Source organism: Pinus tabuliformis, chromosome X (assembly GCF_031772625.1).
Source record: "Pinus tabuliformis cultivar Carrire ecotype Pingquan chromosome X, CPIR1, whole genome shotgun sequence".
Classification (NCBI taxonomy): Eukaryota; Viridiplantae; Streptophyta; class Pinopsida; order Pinales; family Pinaceae; genus Pinus; species Pinus tabuliformis.
In genome coordinates, this window is record NC_142308.1 from 958956048 (window position 1) to 958960767 (window position 4720).

The following is a 4720-nucleotide window of genomic DNA, read 5'->3' on the forward strand; positions in this document are numbered from 1 at the left end:
TGATTCTCTCAATCTACGATACTTGTCATTATTGCTGAAATGCTTGAATGCATCCTATTAATTAACATAGAGAGCCGGAAACCTTATTTTTTAGGGTATGGGACCTTTAACTAGATTTCTCTTGATTCTCTCGATCTACGATACTTGCATTTGTAGTGATTTCTTAAAATAGAGTGGGGCCGAGTTGACTGACTTGTATCTTTTTCTTAAGAGGCTATGAATGCTTGTAGAGCTAATCTTTTAAGTAATTGTATATTTTGAATGATTGAATGAATTAATGTCTTCTTGCATGAAAACGAGTATTAAGTTGTCAATTTCTCTAGCAAATTAATAGTATGTCAATACCAGATCTCAGAATTACTAAAATTAGCATCTTAGATCCAAATTTAAGTAGTTAAAGATTGCTTCCATGTACTTGCTTCCTTGTAAACTTCTCCGAAAACAACTCCATGAAAGGTAAGGGCTTCTTTAAAAAGCTAATGTGCTATTTCATTTAATTCTTTGAACACACACAGTGAAAAGGTAATAATTCAATCGAATCTGAATTAATCTTTTGCTTCTTTTAACTCTTTCACAAGTAACAATAGTTGAATATTGCTTCTCTGGGAATATCTTTATAATCAACTCAATGAAAGGTAACAACTTCTTTGAAAAGTTGACCTGTTATTTTATCAATTCCTTGAACTCTGTGGATGAAAAAAAGGCTTATTTTAAAAGTTTTTTTGGTTAGTTTATTCAATTTCTTTAGCAAACGGTGAAAGTGTAACAATTCAATCTAATATGAATTTAATGCTTTGTTCAATTGAACTTTTTCACAAGTAACATTGTTGACGATTGCTTCCATAACTTGCTTCCTTTCTTTGACCTTATCTGATGACACGTCTGTAAATTTCTTTCGATCTTATCTATGATGCATTGGTACTGTTATTATAATATGTTGAGGGCTGTGTTGGTATCAAGCCGTACCATCTGTGAATGACATAATAGTTTTCAGAATTATCATCATCTTTGAAGTGTATACATATACTCTGTTTTTGTCTTTGTGACATTCTTTACTGATATCTGCAATGGGCGATCTTGCAAGGGAGCCATCAATAGCTGGAGCTCAAGCTCCTGATTCTTATGGTCAAAAGAAGGTTCATGGTGTTCCCCACTTGAGAGAATACTTCCAGGACATACCCAGTTTTACAAATCCTCTTAGGCATAACCAATATTTTCGTCCCATTTAAGGGTTTTTTGTGACAGAGGACGATATGGTTATGAAGAACATTGATGTGGATATACAGACAATGGAGACTCAGGTGCTCTATCACAAAGCAGGGCCCCGGTCTGAGGTATGTTTTAGTCCTGATGAAGTCCGTGCTGCCATCGTTACATGTAGGAGGATTTGTCCCGGCGTTGAACACGGTTATAGGAGAGCTCGTAGATGGTCTCTGGTACCAGTATGGAGTAAGGCATATCAAAGGGATTAAGTCTGGCTATCGTGGGTTTTACTCATCAGAGCCTGTGGCTTTGTATCCCAAGTTGGTGAGTGATTAGCACAAAACAGGGGGGACAATGCTGGAGATCTCCAAGGGTGGCTTTGATTTGCATAAGATAGTGGATGGGATTAAGGGCTGTGGGTTTAACCAGGTGTATATCATTGGTGGAGATGGGACCATGAATGGTGCAGTGAAGATATTTGAAGAAGTCAAGAGGAGGAGGCTCAAGGTTTCCATTGTTGGGATCCCAAGTTCTGTGGATAATGATGTGGGGATCATTGATAGATGCTTTGGTTTTCATACAGCAACAGAGGCAGCTCAGAGTGCTATTGATGCAGCCCATGTTGAGGCCGAGAGTGCCACTCATGGAATAGGGTTGGTTAAGTTGATGGGTAAGAATGCTGGACACATTGCACTGGACACATTGCACTGCATTCAACTTTGGGTAGTAGGGATGTGGACTATTGCCTAATACCAGAGAACCCATTTTATCTGGAAGAAGAAGGGGGGTTATTTGAGTTTTTAGAGAATAGGTTGGCAGAGAATGGAAGGCAACTCCATTAAAGGGAAGGGCTTCTTTAGAAAGTTGATATGCTATTAATTCTTTGAACACACAAGATGAAAAGGTAACAACTCAATCTAATCTGAATTTAATATTTAGCTTGCTTAACTTATTCACAAGTAACAGTAGCTGAAATTTGCTTCCTTGAACTTGCTTCCTTGGGAATTTCTTCATAGGCAACTACAAGAAAAGGTAACGGCTTCCTAGAAGAGTTGATCTCCTATTTTATTCAATTTTTTGCACTCCCTAGAAGATAAAGGCTACTTTGAAAAGCTGATCTATTATTTTATGTAATTATTTGATCTGCTATTTTATTTAATTCTTTGAATACACGCAATGAAAAGGTAACAATTTAATCTAATATGAATTTAAATGTTTGCTTCATTGTGGATTTCTCGGTAAGGGCTTTTCTAAAATTTGTTACCTAAATCTCGGTACAAAGTCTACAACTAAGCACAGAACTCTGCACTCCAAATAAACAATATCTCAAATTCTTCAATTTCAAATCATGTACCATCATTCTATTTTCAGTTTGGTCTAATTGATATGATTTGGTATTGAATTTTTATCATACTTTCTGTTCATAGTGAAATTAAGCACAGGATTTTGCACTTGATATGATTTGGTACTGAGTTCTTATCATACATTCTGTTCATATTTTGCACTCCCAATAAACATTAGTTCAAAGTTTTCAGATTCTAGTTGTGTTCTGTCATTTTATTTTCACATAGCCAATTTTTTGTTACTTCAATTACCACTTCTTATTGAAGGCCAAGCGAGCACTCTATCATCATCCAGATATGTCACCTTACCACTACGACTGGTAGGAAAAGAGAAAAATAACTTCCACAGCAAGCATAGTCTACATAGTCTATACAATAGTTAAGCTATCCATCCGATAACTGTCTTCAGGAATTACTCTGACACTCTGCGATTATATCCCTGTTTCCTCCTCTCAAAACTCTAGACTTACTCTCCATGCCTTGTTCAATGCATTATGATCATTTTCTCCATCTCTGTCAAGTGTTACTCTGTAACTTTAATCATCTCAATCTGTAGGCCATTCTCCATTATCAAAAATGCCTATGGGGTTTGTCTCATGTGAAAGAATTTTTTTAGCATAATGGTTTGTGTTTTGATGACGAGAAATCTTGCATGGTGGAATTTATGAAATTATTCAAAGCAATTTTGCATGGTGGAATTTATGAAATTATAAAAAATCTTTGTAGCAACTTTTTTTTACACATTTGAAAAAATATACTAAAAAACGAAGAAGTTGAATGTTTTACTTTACACCAAACAGACTTTTGCTAGCTACATATTGTTTTAAGTCAGTGCTATGACTGATTTTTGTGCAGGTCACTGATTTGATTCACATGACACGAAGAATGTTACACAGAATACATGGATTTAAAGCCTGGAATTTATGAAATTATAAAAGATCTTTGTAGCAACTTTTTTTTACAAATTTGAAAAAATATACTAAAAAAAGAAGAAGTTGAATGTTTTACTTTACACAACGCAGACTTTTGCTAGCTACATATTGTTCTAAGTCAGTGCTATGACTGATTTTTGTGCAGGTCACTGATTTAATTCACATGACACGAGGAATGTTACACAGAATACATGGATTTAAAGCCTGACTATCTGTTGGTCTTAGATTGTATTTGGGTACTCTGCCTTGTACGTATGCATTTTCTTGAAGCACCCCCACGGATGCGTTTTCTTGAAGCTCCCCCTCACCGCAGGGACTTGCTGCGATGCAGCCCTTCTTGTTTGGAGTTGGTTCCATTAAGGAGGTTTTTATATTAAATAAGTCATTTGCCTCAATAGTGAAGGTAAATGGATGGAAGTCAATATGCAAAATTATTATATTTATTTTAATGGCTTTTCTAATAGTTGAAAATTGGTAGTAGTTGATATTTTGCCTTTCCAAGACTCAGAATTTAGCCATGGTGTTAAAATTATTGGGGTTCAAACTAAATAACAATAGTTATGACTCTTGTGATTGGGCTTAGTTACATAAAAAAAAATTAAAGAATAAAGTCTTAAGACAGTGCTTGCATTGGTTCTCTATGGGAGGTAATTAACTCTCATAAAGTTAATAGTAGAAGCCACACTAGTTTATTAAAACTCCTTAGCATACATTCTACATGGAATATTAGAGAAAATCAAAAGAGAATGTTTTATTTTTCTATGGAAGCAAGGAAATATCGACGTGCTATTAAAATGGACAATATTAGCTAAATGGAAATTCTTTGAAGGTTGGGTCCTAAAATATATTCACCACGTTGGGAAATTCATGGAAGCAATAATATTATGGAGACCAATATAGTAGTAGGTCATCCTAATTAAATGCATGATCCACAATCCATAAAAAGATGGATAATTTAGAGAAATGCATATTATTCAAATTCTTCACTTATGGGGAGGGAATTAGTTTTGGATTTCCCTCTTATATGGAATTGGATAGATAGAAGGTGGGAAGTAGTTAAAGCATAAGCCTGTGTATTAACCCTTGGATAGGTTGTAAAAACAAGTACAAATTTTCCTAAGGTTTAAGATGAAATTTAAGCCAATAGAGCATTATATATCTTGTACATACTATAGAAGGTAATTCTAGATATATGCCTAGAGGGAGGGAAGGCCAATTAATGGAACACACTAATAGGAAAAC

General features: G+C 35.0%; 1 pseudogene across 1 annotated transcript; it reads left to right on the top strand.

Moving 5' to 3' along the window:
• The first annotated feature begins 891 nt into the window (after window positions 1–891).
• On the top strand, window positions 892–3897 carry LOC149142893 (ATP-dependent 6-phosphofructokinase 2 pseudogene; annotated as a pseudogene). The gene is made up of 2 exons (XR_016264454.1): window positions 892–2107; window positions 3624–3897. The product of XR_016264454.1 is annotated as an ATP-dependent 6-phosphofructokinase 2 pseudogene (transcript).
• The last annotated feature ends 823 nt before the right edge of the window (window positions 3898–4720 follow it).